Below are 23,725 nucleotides of genomic sequence, written 5' to 3' on the forward strand. Positions count from 1 at the left end.
GCATATAAACAATTCTGCAATCTGCTCTCGTAACTCAGTGAGATGCCAGGACTCTGCCCTTAGGCAGGCCAGCAAGTCCTTTGCATGAAAGGTACACTGAGCATAGACGCGATAATATTTAAGTGTCAGGATCCAACCAACCCTCCAGTTAGAACAGGCACAATGTCCTCTGCTGAGTGGCAGGCCATGGGAATAAAATATCCCCACGGCCTGGGGCATCATACCCAGGGGGTCTATCCTGCCCGATTCCTTAATCTTGTGCAGGCAATGACAGAGAAGTAGGGACAGTATTATTCGGCCATCCCCATGCCTTTCTTTGTTTCAGGCCTGGTCTCACTGTTACCCAGGCCGGCCTCCAAATCCTGGCCTCAGGAGATCCTCCTGCCTCAGCCTCCCAAGTAGCTGGGACTATAGGCATGCGCCTCCACAGCCAGCTAATCTCCATGACTTAAACACAACTCATTTTATCAGTGAAAACTTACTTCTAACATTGTGCTGATTGGGGAAGCCTCCAGTATAGATTTAGCTAGCGGATGTGCTTCCGGTAGCCATCTTGAGAGGGTAGATTTTTGGGGGCGGTGTCAGGGAATGAAAGTGAGCGCCTCAATCACGTGAGGTAAGCACTCTACCACTGAGCCTCACCCCAGCTCTGGAGTATGGATTTCTGCCTCAGGTTTTTCAGATATTAAGCACTGGTCTCTAGAGTATTTCAAATATTGAACCCGCCTCTTCTACAATAAGGATCCAAAAAAGTGTTGGAATTTAGCAAGGCCCTGAGCTAGATCATCCTAGGGAAAGAAAGGAAAGAAGAAAGGAAGGAAATGGAGAGAGAGATTAAAATAGCAAAAAATACACCTTTATGTTAGACTATCTAGACTGAAGTACTTTGTTAAGGACTGAATTGTGTCCTCTCAAAATTTGTAGGTTAAATAAAACCCTAAGCTCTGGCATGACTATATTTACAGATACAGCCTTTAGGAAGTTAATCAAAGTTAAAAGAAATCAAAAAGCCAGGTGTGGAGGTGCATACCTGGAATCGCAGTGACTTGGGAGGCTGAGGTAGGAGGATGGCAAATTTGAGGCCAGCCTCAACAACTTAGCAAGGCCCTGCCTCAAAATAAAAAAAATAAAAAGGGCCAGGGATATGGCTCCATGGCAGAGTGTTCCTGGGTTTAATCTGTAGTACCACCAAGAAAAAAATAAAAATAAAAAGTGGCCCTAATCCAATAGGACTGTCCTTCAGAGAAGAGGAAGAAACACCAAGAGAACGCTGTCTCCACATGCAGACCATGTGAGAACACAGAGAACCATGAGAAAATAAATGACTGTTCCTTAAGCCACCCAGTCTGTGGTATTTTGTCATGGCAGTACAAGCTGACTCGTGCACGATTTGAACTTCAGACCACAGACTGGGGCGTAGCTCTGTGGTAGAACCCTTGCCTGGCATGTGCGAGGCCCTAGGTTCCATCCCCAGTAGTGAAAAAATGAAGTTCAGACCACATAATAATTGACTCACATAACAAAAATAACCACATATTCTTCCCCTGTCTTGGTTATCTATTGCTTCGTGACGATATGATCGCAAACGCGACAGTTTAAAACAATCCACATTTCTGTGGTTAGGGAATCTGGGCACAGCTCATCTGAGTCCCCTGTGTAGGGTCTCACAGACTACGGTCAAGAGTTTGGCTGAGGAAGACTGGGGAAGGAACTTCTAAGTTCGTTCAGATTGTTGGCAGATTCGGTTCCTTGTGGTTGTAGGACTGAGGGCCCCGGTGGCTTGTAACTGTTAGCTGGAAGTTGTCTTTAGCTCCTAGAGGCCACATGGGATTTCCCAACATGGCTGCTTACTTCCTTGAAAGTCACAAAGGAGAGGGAGACGCCACCAAGATGATAGTATATTTTTACACAATGTGATTGCATCAACACACATATCCAGTCGCCTTTGCCATAATCTATTGGTAGGAAGCAAGTCATAGGTGGTGTGTACACTCAAGGAGAGGGGATTATGGAAGGGCGTGAACACCAGGAGGGAATCATGGAGCTACCTTAAGAGTCAGTCCACCGAATCCTTCTCCACCAGCCTTGAATCTGGGTTAGTGGGGAGACTCCCTTGTATCAGTGAAGTATTAATAAATGTGGCTGAAGCAGAGACTTTGTGTCAGTTAGCTTGCTGTTACTGTGAGAGCACACCTGAGATAATCAACGTAAAAGGAGGAAAGGTTCATTTTGGCTCATGGTTTCAGAGATTTCAGTCCAGGGTCACTTGGCCTTATTGCTTTGAGTCTGTGGCCACAAGTCCATCCTGGCAGGAGCATATGGTAGAAAAGGCTTATCCACCTCACAGTGGCCAGGAAGCAGAGAGTGAGGAAGGGGCCAGAGTCCCAATATGTCCTCCCAGAGCATGCACTCAGTGACCTAACTTCCTTCCAGAAAGCCCCACTTCCTAAAGGTTCCACTACCTCCCAATAGTACCACAAACGGGGGGCCAAGCTTTTAACTCATAGGCCATTGGAGAACATTCCAGATTCAAACTAAAACAGCTTTGAAAAGTGGGTGCCCGTGTGCTATTCTTGGAGCCCTATTGCCATGTGAATATGCCAGAGCTAGCCTAGTGGAAGAGGAGGGCCACATGGCCTAGTCATACCAGCACCTAGCCAGCCAACCTCTAGATATGGTAGCAAGGCATCCAGGATGAGCCAGTGGCAGTGAACCGCACAGAGACATGAATGAGCCCAGCCGAGGGGCACCAAGCCTGGCCCAGGCCCGAAGAACCTCCGGCAGACTTGTAAGTTAAATAAATGATTGTCGTAGCCAGGCACGGTGGCACATGCCTATAATCCCAGTGGCTTGAGAGGCCAAGGCAGGAGGATGGCACCTGGGTAACACAGCCAGACCCTGTCTCGAAATGACAAATAAGAAGGGCTGGGATGTAGCTCAGTGGCAAAGCGACCCTGGGTTCTTTCCCCAGTACCACAAATAAAAAATAAAATTAAATAAATAAATGATTGTCATTGTGAGCCAGAGTTTTGGAGGTGGTTTGTTAGGCAGCAATAGGTAACTGATACTGTATTATTAGTGTTCAATCTGTCACGGCAGGTGAACCAATGTAGGTCACATGCCCATCTCAGAAACTATTATTATGACCAAGGCAATGTGATACTTTGGCCAAGCCAAGGCACATACTCACCAGAGCTAGAGCTAGAAGAATGTGTTAACCAAAGCATGTGGACTGAGATGGGGGGAAAGAAGTTTCTCCAGAGAGAAGCTAAGGGACTGTGGCAGTTTTAAAACATGGCCCAAATTTGCTGGGCGTGGTGGCACATGTCAATGACTCAGGAGGCTGAGGCAGGAGGATCCTATGTTGGAGGCCAGCCTCAGCCACATAGCAAGACCCTGTCTCTCAACACTGAAAACAATAAAAGGTTTCAGGAGTAGTTCAGTGGTAAAGTTTCCCCCAGTGTAATCCTCAGTACCAAACACACTCAAAAAATATGCCCTAGGGCTGGGGATGTAGCTCAGTCGGCAGAGTGCTTGCCCCGCATGCTCAAGGCCCTGGGTTCGATCCCCAGCACCGCCAAAATAAATAAATAAATAAAAAGTATGGCCCCAATTCTGTAACAGCTCTGCCATCAAGAGGACAGTTCTATGTCCCCTGCTGCTCTGGACTGAATTACATCCCTCTCGAAGTCCTACAGGTCATTAAGATTGAACGAGGTCATAAAGCGGGGCCCAAATCCATGAAGACAGTGTCCAATAGGAAGCCAGGAACAGAGGCCACACCAGAAACCACGATTGTGATCTTGGACTTGCAGCTTCCACAATTGGGACACAATAAACCTCTGTGGCAGAAGTTTAACACCATGTAACTTCCAAAGCCAAGAACGAAAAGCCATTTGGATTCTGTCTTGTTTGGAAGGACACTTGCTCTTAAGAGCCGTGAGTCACCACGTAAGAAGTCCTTATCACCAGTACCTCCAAATGTGACTTTATTTATGCATTTTTTAAAAATTGGAAGCCACGCATGGTGGTGCACACCTATAATCCCAGTGACTCTGGAGGCTGAGGCAGGAGGATCGCAAGTTGGAGGCCAGCCTCAGCAACTTAGTGAGGTCCTAAGCAAATCAGTGAGACCCTATCTCTAAATAAAATACAAAAAAAAAAAAAAAATAGCTGGGGATGTGGCTCAATGATTGAGCACCCCTGGGTTCAATCCCCAGTACAAAAAAAAGAAAAAGAAAAAAATACACACACACACACATATGAATGTTTTAGTCAGCTTTGTGTCACTGTGACCAAAAGACCTGTGTTATTGTAACCAAAACACCCAACAAGAAAATCTTAGAGGAGGAAAAGTTTATTCTGACTCAGTTTCAGAGGTTCAGTCCATGGTCGTCTGATTCCCTAGCTCTCAGCCTAAGGTGAGGAAACAGCTCAGGACATGCTCCACTCACTGGGGACAAACTCTAAACTCTAAAGGCATGCCCCCAGTGTCGTAGCTCTCTGAACGTTTTCCCATTGTCTCACACGTGAGCTTGTAGGAGATCCTCAAATCTAAGCCATGACAAGGGTGCGTCCTGGGGATTGAACCCGAGAGTGCTCGACGTCTGAACTACGCCCCCAACCCCTACTTTTCATTTTTTGTCTTGACAGAGGATCTCACTAAATTGCTGAGGCTGGCCTCCAACTTGCACATCCTCCTGCCTCAGCCTCCCAAATCACTGGCATTACAGGCATACGCCACTGTGGCTGGCCAAATGTGACCTTATTTAGAAATAGAGTGGGCACGGCTGTGATTAAGTTAAGATGAAGGTATACTGTCGGAGGATGACCCCCGAATCTGGAGTAATCGGTGTCCTCATCAGAAGGAGGAGATCTGACACAGAGAGAGGAGAATGTTGCCTATAGAGGCCCGGAGAACACAAAGCAGAAAATGGACTAATGCAGCCACGAGTCAGGAAGCGCCTAGGGCTATCAGAAACCCGAAGAGCGACAGGCTTTGAAGGGAACATAATCCTGCTGACACCTCTGTTTCAGACTTCTGGCCACCAGCTGTGTGAGAGAATCAATTCTGGCATTTGAAGCCACCCGATTTGTGGTACTTTGTCACAGCCGCCCTGGGTACCAAATACGTCCTTCTGTCCTGAGACCACTCTCTCAGAAGGCAGCAGTCCCAGTCTAGGCTCAGTTCGCCAGGCCCAGGGCCCGCCATGCAAGGGAGGACGCCATCTTGGAAGTGGGTCCTGTGAGCCTAGCTGTTTGACACATCCCAGCTGAGACCCCAGACCTGACGGAGCAGCAACAAGGTGTCCTCTCCAAGCCATTACGGAATTCCTGACTGTCCAAACATACACGCTGTTGATGGCAGTTTGTTATGGTCAGTGATGATACATGTCATCCAAAGGGGGAAAGATGGAGGCTGGGCAGGCCACATGGACAGCACCAAACATGATTTTCCTTTGTGTCTTTTTGTTTGTTTGTGGCAGTGCCAGGGATTGAACCCAGCGGTGTTCTACCACTGAGCCACATCCCCAGCCCCTTTTATTTATTTTTTTGATTTTGAGGTAGGCTCTTTGCTAAGTGGTTGAGGCTGGCCTCAAATTTGCGATCCTCCAGTCCTGGCCTCCCGAGTAGCTAGGATTACAGGCGTGCTATTTTATGGCACCTGGTATTTTCCCCTGTTTTTACACAAAGTGCTCTACAAGATGCAGTCTGTGCTCACGTGCTGCTGCTACAGGGATCATCGCACCTTCCTCCTTCCTGGCTGCAATGGCAGAGTCGGCTCTATAAGTGCGTGAGAAGGGTCCTGCGTTGGTTCAAGGAAGGTCCTGTTGCTGTTGTCCTGAAATTCTCAATGACATGCCAATCCTGCATTTGCGCTGCGTACCGGGCCCTGCAAATGATGGAGACGTCCTGGCTGGAGCTTGGGCCATCATTTGGAGCCACAGGATGACTTCAGAATGGAGGACCCACCCCACAGAAGACACAGGAGGATGCAGTGTGGGTCTGGAAGCATGCAGCTCCCGGATAGCTCTTCTAGAAACATAGCTGTCGAAGCAAAGGCTATTACAATGCGTCTCCCCTGTAGCTGAATGTGGCCAAGAGAATAAATTTGGGGCAGTGGATTATAAACAGAAAATTCAGATGCAATTTTCAGAAAGCATACTTAAATAGAGATCATAGGATCTCTTTTACTTCCTTTCCTCTTCCTGCTGGCCGGAATGCAAACATGATGACTGGAGTGACTGCAGCCATCTTAGGTCATGAGGTACCACCCACACTGAGATTGCCAGAGCGACTAGACCAAAGGCCCAACTACCATGGTAATGGGAACTTATGCAAGAGGAAATTTTGTGATTTTCTTCTGTCTGACTGGAGGCTTTGAGACATGTCCCCTTTAGGCCTGCCTTTAACCTTCATGAGTATAGTTAGCTGTGACTGAGCTCTAAGGGCACTTACATGCCAGCTTCCCCAGAGAAAGCAGGTCAAGAAAGCAACATGAGCTGGGCACAGTGGTGCACATCTGTCATCCCGGCAGCTGGGGAGGCTGAGGCAGGAGGATCGAGGGTTCAAAGCCAGCCTCAGCACTTAAGTGAAGCCCTAAGCATCTCAGTGAGACCCTGGGTTCAAACCTCAGTACCTCCCCCCAAAAATAAGAGCAATGCAAAAACTACAATGCTTTTTTTTTTTTTTTTTTGTACCAGGGATCAAACCCAGGGGCACTTAACTCTAGAGCCACCTCCCCAGCCCTTTTTACTTTTTATTTAGAGACAGGGTCTCACTGAGTTGCTTAGCTCCTTGTTAAGTTGCTGAGGCTGGCCTCCAACTTGCGATCCTCCTGCCTCGGCCTCTCAATTCACTGGGATTACAGGTGTGTGCCACTGCGCCTGGCCCAGTTTTGCTCTTGTCTGTTCCAAATTTTATGGTTTAAGGAGTCCTGCCCTTGCCCATGTGTAATTTATGTATTTTCATAATTTTATCGCTGCTAATATATCCAAATTTGGTGGGGGAAAAGTAGACAAAAACACTAAAGAAAAATGTTAGAGTGTCTCAGTTTTCAAGACTTTTTCTTAATAGATTTTTAGAGAAAAATCAATGCAAACTACTTTAATGGGAAAATTCCTTAACAGTCTAAGGCAGTGGTTCTTAAAGTGTGAAGTTCAATCACAATCACCGTGGACCAGTGGAAACAGCTGGGCTGCCCTCCCAGAGTCTCTGATGAAGTAAGCTTGGGATGGGCCTAGCATTTGCATTCTCGACACGTTCCCCAGTGCTCCTGAGTATGTTAACCCAAGACTACATTTTCAGTAGGAAAATGCTAAGAGAAAAGACCTATTCATATGTGCCCAGAATTGATGTGGTACTCAGAGACCCATGTTTCTTCTGTCTTGGTATTTGACCATTCTATGCCACCTCACAGTCCAATATAGCTGCCCAAGTTCCAGCCATCAGGACTAGATCCCAGGCAAACATTAGATGAAACAGAAAGACAGGCAGAACCACTCCTCCTAAGAAAACTTTCTGCTTCCCAGAAACTACATGCAAAACTTCTGCCTGCATTCCATCATTCCATTGGCCAGAACTTCATCACATAGCTACACTTACAAAGAGGGCTAAGAAACAGTCATGTTTTCTCCAGGAGGGCACGTGGCCAGCTATTTTTTTTTTTTTTTTTTTTTTTTGGTACCAGGGATTGAACCCAGGGGTGCCTAACCACTGAGCCACATCTCCAGCTCTTTTTGTTTTATTTAGAGACAAGATCTTGCTAGGTTGCTGAGGGCCTCACTAAATTGCTGAATCTGGCCTCAAACTTGCAATCCTCCTGCCTCAGCCTCCCAAGGCACTGGGATTACAGGCCTGCACCACTGTATCCAGCCCAACTAATGTTAGGCAACAGATATGGGGTCCTGTGGCTGACATAGACCAAGCATCTGAGCATGATTCAGTCCCCCAGGGCTCAGGAGGGATTGTCTTCTTTGAACCTATTGGAAGGCAAACACCAGAACAAAAGCTGGCCTTAGCCACTGAGGAAAAGACAGGGCGTTGGAAGGGAACCCGGCGAGAATTGACCATTGGAGAGACAACCCGCACGTTAGGCTTCGGATCGGAAATATCCTCCCAAAGAACCATGTGTTGAAGGCTTGGTCCCCAGCCTGTGGTGTATTAGGGCCCAGACCTTTTTGTCTGTTTGCTTGCTGACCACCATGAGCTGAGTACCTTCCTCCACCACGTGCTCCTGCCACGATGTACTGTCTCACCACAGGGCCAAGAAACCAAGTACTCAAGCTTTGAAATGGTGAACCGAAGGCAAACTTTCCTCCTTATATGTTGATTATCTCATTTTTTGTATCTAACACAGTAGTTTTGACCCCAGGTGCTTACCTGCAGAGCGACCTCCTCACCTACTTATACTTTATTCCACTCACAGGGAGGATAGAAAATCCTTGTTGGCAGAAAACCAGCTCCTTCTTCCATTCTACAGACCCAGACACATTAGAGGTCCTTTATAAACATTTGTTTTTGGTACCAGGGATTGAACCCAGGGGTGCTTAACCACGAGGCACATCCCCAGCCCTTTTTGTATTTCATTTAGAGTCAAGGTCTCACTGAGTTGCTTAGGGCCTCGCTAAGTCTGAGGCTGGCCTCCAACTTGTGATCCTCCTGCCTCAGCCTCCAGAGCCGCTGAGATTACAGGCCTACACCACTGTGCCCAGCAAACTTTTGTTACTGATGACCATGACATTACATATAAGTGATTGCAAACATCATAGAGGAATAGAGTTTGCACCGAATTTGCTTCTTTTGGAGAGCTGGAAAGAACTATAGGAAACAGGGTTTGAAGTCGCACTTGGAGAGTGACTCTGAACTTCATTAAGAGCGAAAGATCAAGGAGGAGGCACCACAGAGGAATAAAAGTCTGCCGGGCTGAGAGGAAGTCAGAGGAAAAAATAACCAACGTGCGTCTGAGGGGCTGCGTGCACACGCCGACTTTTTTGCTTTTGCAAACTTTCACTTCCTGCTTTGCCAAAGTAACTTGCGCTGAGCACCCTGCCCCACCGTAAGGCACTCTTGATTTTGGCTCACCGGACAAATCAATTCTGGCACATGGTCGCCACCTCAGCCAGATTTAAAAATCCAATCAGGAAGTCCAGCATGGGTGTCGACTTTTCTTCCCAGGGAGCCCAGGGCTGGTAGCCAGACACAGTCACGGGGGTGGCTTTGAACTTCTTCGTTCTGCGTCCTCGCTAAGACAGAAGGAGGGCCACTTGGTGCCTTGCTAGAGGATATGTCCCATGATTGCTGCTGTCTGGTCCTTTCCGGATTTTGGATTTCAAATTTCGGATTTCGGGAGGAAGCCAGAGGAAACCAGAAATTCCACCAGTGAATGGGAGAACCAATCAACCAAACAGTGACAGGGACCCAAGAAAATGCTGGTGTCCAGCTTTTGACTTTCACTGTCATCCTTCCAGGGTAGAATCAGTAGAAAGAACATGTGATTCAGGTCAGGCCAATAATTACTCTGTCCTGAGGCTTCGCGACGCTGAGTCCTATTTATTAAATTCTGTGCATTGTTGCCTCTGACTCAGAAAGGAAGGTAGGCCCAGGTGACGCAGTGACGTAAAGAATGGATTGTTCCCTTTTCCAAACAAGTTAGAAGATCTCCATGACAGAGGCCGTTATTTGTCCCTAAATAACCACCCAGATCCCTGACATTTATAAATAATAGAACTGTAGGCAGGCATGGTGGCAAACGCCTTTAATACCTGCAGCTCGGGAGGCTGAAGCAGGAGGATCACAAGTTGGAGGCCAGCCTCAGCAACTTAGTGAGGTCCTAAGCAACTCAGTGAGACCTTGTCTCTAAATAAAACTTAAAAAGGCCTGGGGATGTGGCTCGGTGGTTAAGCACCCCTGGGTTCAATTCCTGGTACCAAAATAAAATTTAAAAAGCAGATGAGTTGAGTCCCGCCATGTGAGCCGACCCTAGACATGGAGACTCTGCTAGTCTAACGCTCACGGCTTCAGTCATCTTTAAACCACAGACAGTCACCTCCGACAAGCTGGGAACAGCAAAGCAGAAATGGAAAGCCCCTCTGCGGCTGCACCTACCCACCCAGGAACTCCCCTGCCTCAGGGCTGCTTTGGTTTCAGCTGTTTGCAGCTGGGTGTTTTGTGCCTTGCAGCCAAGGGTACCCCATCTGACGCTGTCACCACATGTGCTGGCTGACTGTCACCCATTAGTTCATTAATCACCCACCTGTCTGGGAGAAAGACATCGCAGTACCCAGGGGCACTGAGCCACTGAGCCATGTCCCCAGCCCTTTTTATGTTTTCTTTAGGGACAGGGTCTCATTGAGTTGCTGAGGGCCTCGCTAAGTTGCTGAGGCTGGCCTCGAACTCACGATCCTCCTGCCTCAGCCTCCCGAGTCGTTGGGATGACGGGCATGCGCCACTGCACCTGGCTGAGCCTAGGAGTTTGAGACCAGTCTGGACAACAACACAATGAGGCCTCATCTCAAAACATAATTATTTAATCATCTAATTGAAATCCTTACCTTAGGGCCAGTAAGTCCTTTTTCAGGTCTAACCTCAGCTTCCCTCTTGGAGTGCACTCGGTCCCTGACCCCAGCCCACAATGGCACTGCCTTCTTCCTGCCAATGAGCAGGAAGAGGAAGCAGTACCCTGGACATATCACCCACCAAAGGCAGGAGCCACCTGCACCGAAGTCAAGCACCTGGTCTCAGGAGTCCTTCCCCCTCCCTAGTGACATGGGAAGGCCTCCCTCGAGGCCCGGCCTCTGCTGCTGTCTCCTCTGTGGCGTCCAGTCCAGATTTCAAGGACAGTCAGGCAGGTGGACGTCTCCCTGGACCCCCACGTAGCTCAGGACTTGAACTCACCAGCTGCTCTGCAGCAGGTCACCACTGGGTCCCTAGGACAGGGTTCCCGGGGAGGAAAGTCGCTCCGGGACTGCTTAAAGCCCCTGCGGAAATGCTAATCGTCCCACGCAGCCGTCACCTGCAGGAGGTGGCCACCCAGCTCCCGGGGGGGGCCCCACATCCCTCTACAGAGGTCAAAAGGAGACTTGGTTGTGATTCTCACACGCGCTGTGTCTGTGTGGCGCAGGACCCGGCCGGTCTGGTCCAATCCCTGACGTTTGACATCTGCCTCCAATTAACTGTCCATGCCCAGAGCGTCCGTCGCCCCTGCTCTGGGCTCCAGCAACCCGCCGCTTCCCACCCAGAGGCCTGCACCTAGGCTGGGCCGTCTGCCTGGACTGCTAATGTCTGCGCCCCTGGTAGACCATGGGGTCTACCCACCTCATTGCCACTGACCTCCAGAGCCCAGCACAGTGCCTGGTATGCACCCAAGGCGCACAGATGCAGGTCAAGGGAGGGACAGCAGAGTCCTCCTCCGATGAAGACCCCACACACGGGTCCCCATAAATACCACTGTCACCGCCATCATCGTCGTCATCAACTGACTTAATCTGCACCAATGACCCCAAGGATTGGGTCCAATTATTTTCTCCATTTTACAGAGGTAGTAAATGAGGTATGGAGATTTAAGGAGCTTACTCCAGCCAGGATGATTGGCTCCAGAATGTTCTACTCTTTATTCCTGTGCTTTGGTGTCTCCTCTCTAATTATAGGTTCTCTTGGGTGACTTCCTGTACCTCCTCCAGATTGACTGTGTCTTGTTCCAAGAAGGCCTTAACACTGAGCCACAGTGAGTTGTTTTAGGGCCTTGCTAAGTTGCTGAGGCTGTGCCTCAAACTTTCAATCCTCCTGCCTCAGCCTCCCGAGCCCTGCCCACAATGTTCAACTTTCTCATCAGCTCTGCGATTTGAGCAGGACTTGGCAGGCACAGCTACTTGGTGTCACTCAGGGTGGCTTGAAGACTGGGAGTTGGGATCATCTGAGGGCTCTTTCTGACGGTTGATGATGTTGTCATCTGGGGCTGTCAGCTGGAACCCATGGCCTGTGCATGTGGCCTGGCAGGGCTTTGTCACAGTGTGGCATGGCAGCTGGGTTCCAACGGCAAGGAGAGAGGGAGAGAGGGAGAGAGGGAGAGAGAGGGAGAGAGGGAGAGCGCCAGTTTGCCTTTCGTGACCCAGTCCTCAGAATCAAGTGGTGTCCTTTGATCACACTCCATTTGTCCAGGTGGCCACAGGGACCAGCTCATTTGATCTTCTTTTTCTCTCATAGTGCTGGGATGGCACCCAGGCCTTGCACACGCGAGGCAAGTGCTCTGCCACTGAGCTCCCCAGCACCCCACTTCATTTTCCAGTCCTGGGGACTGAACCCGGGGACTCGGCCCCTGAGCTACCTCCCCAGCCTTGTTTTGTATTTTATTTAGAGACGGGGACTCGCTGAGTTGCTTGGGGCCTCGCTGAATTGCTGAGGCTGGCCTTGAACTCGTGATCCTCTTGCCTCAGCCTCCCTGGCCTCCGGGATGAAGGCCTAGGCTGGGAGTTTTCAGCAGAACAATGCATCCAGAGGTTCCTGGTGAACCCTAAGAAGCGTATACATGCTATTGCTGTATTGTTACACTATTGGTGTAAATTAGCTGCTTGTTTATTTACCGTGCTGAAGATATCAGGGCCTCTGGCACGCTAGGTGAATGAATGCTGTCCCACTGAGCATCGCCCCTGTCCTGTCTTCTATTTTGAGATGGGCCCTGTGACTACAGGAGCAGGGCAATGGTGGATCTGGAGCAGGACCTCGTAGGGAGAATTCAGGGGCCCCGGTGGCATCTTGGAGCACTGGGCTCAGAGGAAGGGAAGAGAGGGAAGTGAACAGAAGACAGTTTGGCAGCGAGCATCAGTGACCACAGCAGGCACTGTCATGCCCAGCCCCCTCAGCTCACCTGCAGCTGTAGTGAAGTTTCTAGAATGCACACAGTACTCGTTTCTCTTTTCTTTGGCGACAGGCTTTCTATTTCTTTTTTTTTCCAGTACTGGAAATGGAACCCAGGGGTGTTCTACCACAAAGTCATTTTCCAGCCCTTTGAAAATTTTTAGAATTTGAAACAAGTCGTCACTCATTTGCTGAGGCTGACCTCGAACTTTCCATCCTCCTGCTTCAGCCTCTGCAGTAGTAGCTGGGATTACAGGCGCGTGCCACTGCACCTGGCGCCTGTAGGCTTTCTTTGGTACCAGGGAACTTGCTGGAAATGCCAGAGTAAACGTGCCCGGATGGGGAAACTCAAGCAATGGGGAACGGGAATCTGTAGTTACGCAACCCCGGCAAGATGCTGCGGGTAGGGAGATAGTTTCTGACGCATATTCTACAGCATCTCAGTGAAGGAGCCTCACTTGCCCACAGGGGTGACCTTCGTGGACTTAATTCTTGCTGTGCTTCAAGGATCACACTCCAAGGAAGCTACCTTCCAGGCGCCGTTGCGCACCCTGGAATCCCAGCTGCGTGGGAGGCTGAGGCAGGAGGATCGCGAGTTCAAAGCCAGTCTCAGCAACTTACTGAGGCCCCAAGCAACTCAGCGAGTCCCCGTCTCTAAATAAAATACAAAACAAGGCTGGGGAGGTAGCTCAGGGGCCGAGTCCCCGGGTTCAGTCCCCAGGACTGGAAAATGAAGTGGGGTGCTGGGGAGCTCAGTGGCAGAGCACTTGCCTCGCGTGTGCAAGGCCTGGGTGCCATCCCAGCACTATGAGAGAAAAAGAAGATCAAATGAGCTGGTCCCTGTGGCCACCTGGACAAATGGAGTGTGATCAAAGGACACCACTTGATTCTGAGGACTGGGTCACGAAAGGCAAACTGGCGCTCTCCCTCTCTCCCTCTCTCTCTCCCTCTCTCCCTCTCTCCCTCTCTCCTTGCCGTTGGAACCCAGCTGCCATGCCACACTGTGACAAAGCCCTGCCAGGCCACATGCACAGGCCATGGGTTCCAGCTGACAGCCCCAGATGACATCATCAACCGTCAGAAAGAGCCCTCAGATGATCCCAACTCCCAGTCTTCAAGCCACACTGAGTGACACCAAGTAGCTGTGCCTGCCAAGTCCTGCTCAAATCGCAGAGTTGATGAGAAAGTTAAATATTGTGGGCAGGGCTCGGTGGTGTACACCTGTCATCCCAGCAGCTCGGGAGGCTGAGGCAGGAGGATCTCGAGTTCAAAGCCAGCCTCAGCAATTTAGCGAGGCCCTAAGCAACTCAGCAAGACTCTGTCTCTAAATAAAATATAAGAAGGCTGGGATGTGGCTCAGAGGTTCAATTCCTGGTTCAAAAAAAAAAAAAAAACCTGGCAGCCTGAGCTGGGTGGAATTGGCTCATTTGCCAAGGTAATTTCAGTTTCAGGAAAATAAAGGGCATTGGTCTTTGCACACCAGTTTGTGACCCGACAAGAATTCCTGGCCACTGTACAATTTGGGGCTGGGGTGCGTCCAAACCCCGCTCTGCTTGGAGGCCCTGAGCAAGCACTACACGGGCACACGCCCAGCGAAGTCTGCCGGTCATTGCCAGGGAATCGTGATGTAGTGAGCGAAAGTTCTGGAACCTGGAGCAAAGTGGGTCCCTAAGTTCATTCCTCTACTACCCAGGGCCACCTGAGGCCTCTGGCAATAGAAGAAGAATGAGAGCTGGCTGGAAACCTGACCCTCCCACAAACCTGAACTCCTGGTGTTCCCCGGGATGGGCACAGCCCAGGCAAGGCCCGCAGAAGGCCCGCCCCGCTTGCAGGACAAACAGAAGCTGCAGGGGCTGGGGCTGGGGTCAGCCTTTTCCTTACGGTCCGGCTGCAGCCCCACCTGTTTGTCTCTTTATCTTGGCTGCTGCTCAGAGAGTCACATGCTTTGTGGACAATCCAGGCAGAAGGCAGAGGAGCAGGCCAGATGTGCCTGAGGGTATCCCCAGCCTTCCCACTCTGAGACACATGTTTTATGACTCAAGAGTTTTGGGAAGCCAGGCACCACGGCACACGCCTGCAATCCCAGCCACTCCGGAGGTTGAGGCAGGAGAATCGCAAGTTCCAGTGAGGCCTGGGCAATTCAGCAAGGCCCTGTCTCAAAATAAAATGTGATTAATTAATTTATTAATTTATTTATTGGTACCAGGGATGGAACCCAGGGATGTTTAACCACTGAGCCGCCTCCCCAGCCCTTTTTTTGTATTTTATTTAAAGACAGGGTCTTGCTGAGTTGCTGAAAGAGTTGCTAAGTTGCTGAGGCTGGCCTCCAACTTGCAATCCTCCTGCCTCAGCCTCCTGAGCCACTGGGATGACAGGCATGTGCCACCATGCCCCATATCAAAATAAAATTTTAAAAAGGCGAGAATGAACTGGGCCCAGAGTGGCCCAGGCCTGTCTTCCCAGCAGCTCCGGAGGCTGAGATAGGATGATCGCAAGTTCAAAGCCAGACTCAGCACCGTAGGAAGCTGTAAGCTATCTAGTGAGACCTTGTCTCGAAATAAAATATATAAAAGGGCTGGGGGTGTGTGGCTCGGTGGTAAAGCACCCCCAAGTTCAATCCACAGAATGGGGAGGGGGTGGGTGAGTTTGGGGAAGGTGACCTTGCCTCAGGTATTCCTATCTACATCTAAAGTTTTTATAAAATATATATATATATTTATTTTGAGAGACCTGAAATAACGCTCCATCCCCACACGTCTTTGGAACTTTCCAGCTTGTTTCATGTACAAGTTGAGCAATGCTGTATTTTCTTCTCCTCAAACAAATTAGGTGCATATTCTCAGGAATAACACATGGTTGCCATTAAGGCTCATGATGTTTTGGGGTTTGGTGTAAACCCACATTTTAGCCATTGAACTCTTTCTTTTTTTCCAAAATAGTGAAGAGAACTACAAAACACAAAAGCAATTACATGACTTAACTTTCCATCTCTGTCGAGCAGTGATTAAAAGTGGAAAATAATACCAGCTTTTAGATTTCTTTCTGGAAAGGCCAGAAGAAAAGGAGGTGCATGATGATGGTTGTTTTTTGAACCAGGAAGAGAAGCGGAAAGAATCAGGGGACCCCCTGAAACTGCAAGAAGCCAGGATTTGGTAACTATTCAAATCTTCAAGAAATGTAAGGTGGTCATGACCTTGGTGCTTGCTATTATTATAGCCTCTAATAGCTCACTCACCTCCAGTAGAATCCAAGACAGAGGGACAAGATGGACAAGAGGTCGCCTCTGAGCACTTGATTGTTGGACTGCAATTCCGGGGATGGAACCCAGGGCCTTATGCAAGCTAGGCGAGCCCTCTGCCACCGAGCCTCAGCCCTGGCCCAAGAAGCCGTGGAAAAGACAATCTGCACCTCTGCCAATCTCAGTTCTCATAGTAAAATACTCAGCATTCAGGGAAGTGCTGCGGTAATTAACCCGTTTAATTGCTGGATCTCTTCCTTGCTGGTAGGAGAACTTGAAGTTCCCCTGAAACTGACTTAAATTCTGATTGGAGGATGTACTGGCGCACGGAACCTAAAAGAAGGGAGAGTCTTCAGGCGCGTCTTGATCCAGCAACACTGTAAAATATCCCGTGTCCCCGTTTCACGGTCCAGCAAACAGTTCACCCTACTCTGACAACTTTGTGCCTCAAGTGCCTGCGTCTCTCTGATGCTCTGCTTGAATGCTTTCTCCTGTGCCAGGGGACCTGGTTCTTCTGGATGTACGAGTTGGTGTTGGGGAGACCCCTCCTCTCCCTTCAGATACACATGTGCCTTATGTTTCTATTGGACAGCGCTTCTATAGCGAACTCTGGTGAGTGCCAAACCTGGCCAGTTGCCTGTTTTTGTAAATAAAGTTTTATTGGGGGCTGGGGAGATAGCTCAGTTGGTAGAGTGCTTGCCTAGAAAGCACAAGGCCCTGGGTTCGATCCCCAGCACCGCAAAAAAAAAAAAAAAAAAATTAAAGAAACATTTATTGGAACATAGCCACACCCATTCTTTTATATATTACCCGTGACTGCTTTTGCCCTACTGTGGCAGAGCTGAGCAGTTGCAACAGAAACCACATGACTTGTAACGCCTAAAATATTTCTTCTCTGGTCCTATATGGAAAAAGTTTGCCAATCTCTGATAAAGAGTATTGGCCTTAGAAATATTTCTAGGCTGCAAAATTATTACTGGCTGTCAGAAAAAAAGAAAAAGTTTGGTTGTTTTTGAAATATATAAAAAATACATTTAATATTGGTGTGTGCATATTATGTGTGATTGGTATGAATGTGTGACTATTCTAGGTGAAAAAAAGAATGTTTTAGTTGGCTTTTTTGCTGCTCTGACTGAGAGACCTGACAAAGAACAATTGTGGAGGAGGAAAAGTTGATTTGGGGACTCACAGCTTCAGAAGTCTCAGTCCATAGACAGCCGGCTCCATTCCTCGGGGCTCAAGGTGAGGCAGGACATCATGGTGGAAGAGTGTGGCAGAGGGAAGCAGCTCACATGATGGTCAGGAAGCAGAGAGAGACTCCACCCTCCAGATGCAAATATACACTCCAAAGCCACGCCCCCAATGCCCCACCTCCTCCAGCCACACCCACCTGCCTCCAGTTACCACTCAGTCACCCCCATCAAGGGGATTAAATCACTCATTGGGTTCAGGCTCTTATAACCCAATCACTTCTCCTCTGAACCTTCCTGCATTGTCTCACACAAGAGCTTTGGGGGACACCTCACCTCCAAACCATAACAGGGAAGATGGCAGCCATGTTGAATTTAATGCATACAGCAACATGGACACCTCAGTAGGACTTTGAAATCCCTGCTTCCAAGTGATGACTGGCTCAATGTAATTTATGACTGTTTTAGTCAACTTTTTTCCTGTTGTGACTAAAGGACCCACCCCAAAGAACTGTAGAGGAGGAAAAGTTTATCTGGGGGCTCACAGTTTCAGAAGTCTCAATCCATAGACAGCAGGCTCCTGTCCTGGGGGCTCAAGGTGAGGCAGGACATCATGGTGGAAGAGTGTGGCAGAGGGAAGCAGCTCACATGATGATCAGGAAGCAGAGACTCCACTCTCCAGATGCAAATATACATCCCATGGCCACGCCCCCAAGGCCCCACCTCCTCCAGCCACACCCACCACTTCAGTTACCACTCAGTTAATCCTATCAGGGGATTATTTCACTGATTGGGTTAAGACTCTCACAACCCAATCATTTCTCCTCTGAACCCTCTTGCATTGTCTCACATGTGAGCTTTGGTGGGACACCTCACTTCCAAACCATAACAATGACTAAAATTGTTTTAACAAGTCCTTAATGACTGGCCAGTAAGGTACAAAAATGTGACTGGAGCTGGGTGTGGTAGTGCACACTTGTGCACACCAGCTACTTAAGAGGCTGAGGCAGGAGGATGGCAAATTTGAGGCCAGCCTGGGCAATTTAGTGAGATCCCGTCTCAAAACAAAATAACAAGAGCTGAGTACTGGGCATGCTGGCACACGCCTGTAATCCCAGTGGCTCGGGAGGCTGAGGCAGGAGGATCGTGGGTTCAAAGCCAGCCTCAGCTAAAGTGAAGCCCTAAGCAGCTCAGTGAGACCCTGTCTCTAAATAAAATACAAAATAGGGCTGGGGATGTGGCTCAGAGGTTGAGTGTCCCTGAGTTCAATCCCTGGTACCCCCCGCAGGAAAAAAAAAAAAAAAAAAGAACTGAGGATGTAGCTCAGTAAGCGAAGTGCTTATTCAGCATGTGCAAGGCCCTGGGTCCAATCCCTAGCACCAGAGGGGAAAAAATTCCTTATTAGGCTCAGCATGGCAAAATAACTTGCCCAAAACCATATAGCTGATGGGTAACAGCCTGGTCTCCAGTCCTTTTTTAAAGGAGACTATCTTAAACTTCCCAAAACCCCCAAATGTTACCAAATCAAGATGACGGAGCATAGCCGTTATTTTAGTCTGCATAGAATACATTATCATACTCCTACTTCTGATACCAATCCCACTGCCCTTGGGGAATAAGTTCTGTCATGGGGATTCAGTCTAGTGGCAGCAATTAATACATAACCCCCTCAGGAATTAATACATAACCTAGGCTAGAGTTACTCTTCTTCCCCCTGGACAGAGCCATCGGCTCTAGAGGTACACAGGTGGCCCAAGTCGCCCAGTTGCAGATCTGTTCCAGAATTTTCCACAGAGGAAGTAGAAGGGTAGTTGTAAAGATGTCATCCTGGGCTCTTCATTCCACATACTATTACCATGTAACAAATCATGTCAAGGCACAGCAGCATGAGGCAATCATTTCCTCACACTCAGATTCTGTGGGTCGGGAATCTGACAGGCACACAGAGAGGGCTTTTCTCTGTTCCTCAATAGCTGGGGCCTCAGCACATAGGAGTGGAAGACCAGGAGGGATTGGGTGACGGGAAGCTGGAACCATCTAGAGGCATCTTCACATGTGGTGGTTTTTGCTGGCTCTTAGCTGAGACTTCAGCTGGGGCGCAGGGCCAGAACGCGTGCGCGTAGCCTCTCCATGTGGCCTGGGATTCCTCGCAGCATGGCAGCCTCAGACTTGGCAGCTAGGACTCCAGAGGCAATGTTCCAGCCCACAAAGCAGGAGCCGCATTGTCCTTTATGACTTAGCCTTGGAAGTCCCACGGAGTCGTTTCCACTATAGTCACACCCCACCCAGATGCAAGGGCAGAGAATATAGACTTTGCCTCTTGGTGGAAGGAGTGTCAAAGTCACATTTGAAGATGAGCATCAGGGTGGGAGATCTTCTTGCTGACATCTTTCTCTTGGTAGTCACGTTCTTTGCAAGAACAAGGACTCCGTGAGGGGTGTGGAGGGAAGATGTGGCAGGTGTGCGGTTCCCTGTGCCACCATCTGAGACCTGGTTCCTGGAATCACTCTAGGTACCCCAGGGCTGGCGGTGTAGTCCGGTGACAGCACTCGCCTAGCATGCATGAGGCCCACAAATCAACAAAAAACAACAACAACAAAAAACTGTTCTAGAACATTCCCACCCATCTGACTCAAAAGAATTCCATTTTTGTCTAAACGAGTTTAGACTGGTCTCTCATACTTGCAATCAGGAGTTCTGGCTGACAAGCAGATCATTCTTGATTTTGAAACAGATTTTTCACTCTTTAATTCAACAAATACACATAGCCAGGTGTAGTGGTGCACGCTTGTAATCCCAGCAGCTCAGGAGGCTGAGGCTGGAGGATCGAGAGTTCGAGGCCAGCTTCAGTAACTTAGCGAGGCCCTAAGCAACTTAGTGAGATCCTGTCTCTAAATAAACTATAAAAAGAGCTGGGGATGTGGCTCAGTGGTTAAACGCCTCTGAGTTCAATCTGCGCTACCAAAAAGTCACTCCCTCCCTCTCTCTCTTGGGATGGCATGTGCCCCTGCCCTACCATCTTTGGTTTGACTGTGACTTACTTTAGCCAATAGACGGAGAGTAGAAACATTACCAGAGAAAGTCTTCCCATGTGCTCTGCCTGTCTGGCCTGTCTTTTGCTCTCCTGGGATCTGCCCAAAGAAGAGAAGGGTCCAGAAAGCTGCAAGATCAAGGTGAAAGAGGAGAAATGTGGAACAGAAGTGGACCCAAGCCCCCGGGTGCAGCCCAATCACCTGAGATCAGGGGAACCCCAGCCACTTACACACCCAGGAGCAGAAAGTCCAAGGTTTGAGTCCTTGACTTTGGATGTGCTTAAAACTTTTGTTACAATACATTATTGTAGCAGTAGCTAACGAAATTGATCAGAATAAAGAGACCACACCATGCAGGCAGAAGTCTTCCTTTCTATGCTGAATAGTATTTTACCAAAGATTTGCAATAGATACAGCTCCTTTTTTTTTTTTTTTTTTCCCTCATGGTTTAACACAGTAGTCACAAATTATTTTGATTATCTAACCTGTTTGACAGGGAGGGGAAGCATTTTCCAACCATATTGCAGAATTGGTTATGGCTTTTTGTCTGTCTGTCTGTCTGTTCGTTTTAACTCTCCAGAGGATTGTTACAATCTTGAGCATCGGCAACATGCTAAGTGCTGACCTGGGAGCCCAGGAAACAGGTCATACTACCGTCACCTAAGGACCATGAGACAGATCAGATCATGAGTCCAGAATGCCTTAAATATGTGCAAGGATTGTGAGTAATTATGTCATTATGCTGGTAATTAGAAGCCCCGGTTCACATATCATCAACGTCAGGTCTGAGTTTCCACAGATTTCTAAACAATGTCTCAAAACTTGTGTGGCCCTGGTGCCTCCAGTTTCTTATTTCTGACCCCACAAATTGGCTCTGAAGCTGGAGGCCGGTTCTCCCCAACAGGGTTCAAACCTGGTAACAACATTTAACCATTCTTATTTTTCTGATAACCTGCCAGGAGCCAAGATTTAGAATCAACTGCATGGTGTTTTGAACATTAGTTGCAATGACGCTTTCTATGGGCTCCAGATCATCTGTTTTATTTCACGAGGGCCCACCGGTTTCCATTGCATCTATAAGCAAAGGTCACGACCTCTTTGGGAAAGGGCTCAACGGAAGGGAAAATAGCAAGTCTACGTGTTGAAGTAAAAGAATTTGGTTCATAAAATAAAACGAAGGCGACAGAAGGAAAGGGAGTTTCCGCTGTTTGAAAAGGGGCTTTCTCAGCACAAGCTTGGAAAAAAATGTTGATGATTTATGCAAATTAGCGAGGAAATGTGCCCCAAGGGATCTTGGCATAGAAGCTCAAGTCGGAATTCTGGATTCCAGGCTAGCTGCGGCTCCGATTCACTCTGGGACTGGGGCTGAGCCTTTTAACCTCCCCTTTCTAAATACCCTCATCTATAAACGCGGGCTAACAACGCTGTTCTTCCTGCCCCTGCAGGGGAAGCAGTAAAAATGAATGAAATGTCAGGGAATTACTTCTAAGAGCCATCGATTAGAAATCATTAAGCATATGGTCTTAATGAGCGCTGGTTTCTGCCACAAATTTTTCCCTGTTCCCTCCGATCGCTGCGGCTCCAGTGCCACGGAAGTCAGCTCCTCTCTTCAGCTGTCTTCGCAGGTCGCTCCTGTCTGCTCTGGGTGTGCGTGACAGGGTGGCAGCGCCTGGCTTTTTCCTGCACAGAGCCCGCAGCCTGGATCTGCCGAGACGGCGGGGATTGAAAATATTCTGCCCCATCGTCAGACCATGTGTTGGAACATGTGTCGGATCACGTGTCCTGATCATTGCTTCAAAAATATGGTCGCTCACACCTTCACGGGAAAGGAAGCACCTGCTGGTTGCCGAACGTCCGCCCGCGTTGGAAACGGATGGGAATAAGCAAGAAACGTGGCCAGGCGCCGGCTGATGGGTTGGGAATGGGAGCCGGGAATGGGGAGCCGGAAGGGGTGCTGATTCCACTCAGCCATTGCTCCGTGCTGGGTGGGTGCCCGGAGTGATCCGCTCGCAAGAAACCATGCTCGTGCCCGGCACCGGGTTAAATCCAAGGGTATAAAGTTAGAGGACAAGGTCCTTTGTGCTGAAAGGAACTGATAAAGTCCCTGGCTGCTGGGGCTCTCGGTCCTGTGGGAAAAAAGGGGTAACTGTCACCAAGTCAAGTGAATGGCGTGCACGGGTGGCATGATGAGAGAAAGGACAGCTTGTGGAGGGCTTCACAGAGGTGGTGGCACTGTAACTGAGGATGGAAGGATGAGCAAGGGTTAGCAAGGGAGCCTGGCTCGGTGGCTCACGCCTGTCATCTCAGCGGCTGGGGAGGCTGAGGCAGGAGGATCGAGAGTTCGAGGCCAGCCTCAGCAACCTAGTGAGGCCCTAAGCAACTCAGTGAGACCCTGTCTCTAAATAAAATACAAAATATGGCTGGGGATGAGGCTCAGTGGTCGAGTGCCCCTGGGTTCAGTCCCTGGGACCAAAAAAAAAAAAAAAAAAAAAAAAAAAAAATGAGGACTTTCCACAGGGCCACTTGAGGGTGTTCTCCGGGCTCCAAAGCATGCTCAGCTGGCCACCATGTTTGACTTCCAGAAATGATCCTCAACTGATGAGGAATGACAACAGTGGTGTGCGGGGGCAGCTTCCCTCCCTCTGGCGAGCGGGATTGGTAAATAATCCGAAAACTTGCAAGCCAATTGTGAAACGGCTGGTGGCCTGCATCAGCCTGGTGGCTATGTTTATACCATGGCAATTGGCAGACACCACACATTGGGACTTCTGTGCTTCCCCAAAAGCTGGTTTAATGCCTGGCACGGTCGCACATGACTGTAATCCCAGCAGCTCAGGAGGCCGAGGCAGGAGGATCTCAAGTTAGGGGCCAGCCTCAGCAATTTAGCGAGGCCCTAAGCAACTCAGTGAGACCCTGTCTCTAAATAAAATATAAAAAGGGCTGGGGATGTGGCTCAATGGTTGAAAGCCCTGGGTTCAACCCTGGTACCAAAAAAAGAAAAAACAAAAAAAAAAAAAAACTTTTTTTCCCCAGAATACCCCTGGATGGCCCTGGTACATAAACTGTCCCACTACCTCATCCTGCACTGGGACAGTCCTGAGGGTGTGCTACACTGGATTCCAGAAGGTCACCAGCAGGAATGAGGTCCTGTTGGCCCCATCGGCAAGTCACCCGCTCAGTATTGCATACTCTGTCAGCCACGTCCCCTCCCTGTCTCAATTCCCATTCCCTTGGGTGTTCCTGAGGTCGCCTCTCCTAGGCCCCACAATCCTGGGCTCAAGGTCAACTTTTAGAGGTACCCAAATTAAGAAGGGTGTTAAAGTAAGAGACGCCATGCCCGGAGCATTAGGAGCAAGCAGGAGGGAGACTGTGCAGCACCGAGCAGAGGACGTGGAACTTACCCAAGCTGT

General features: G+C 49.1%; 1 long non-coding RNA gene across 1 annotated transcript in view; it reads right to left on the reverse strand.

Moving 5' to 3' along the window:
* The window catches only part of LOC306650737, a 29,456-nt gene extending 12,955 nt beyond the window's left edge, over positions 1 to 16,501 (reverse strand). The window contains exon 1 of the long non-coding RNA XR_013760997.1: positions 16,091 to 16,501. This is a non-coding gene — a long non-coding RNA (uncharacterized lncRNA). The remainder of the gene's footprint in view (positions 1 to 16,090) is intronic.
* Positions 16,502 to 23,725: the final 7,224 nt, after the last annotated feature.

The sequence above is a fragment of the Sciurus vulgaris genome (genome assembly GCF_902686455.1).
Source record: "Sciurus vulgaris genome assembly, chromosome: X".
In the NCBI taxonomy this organism is placed as follows: Eukaryota; Metazoa; Chordata; class Mammalia; order Rodentia; family Sciuridae; genus Sciurus; species Sciurus vulgaris.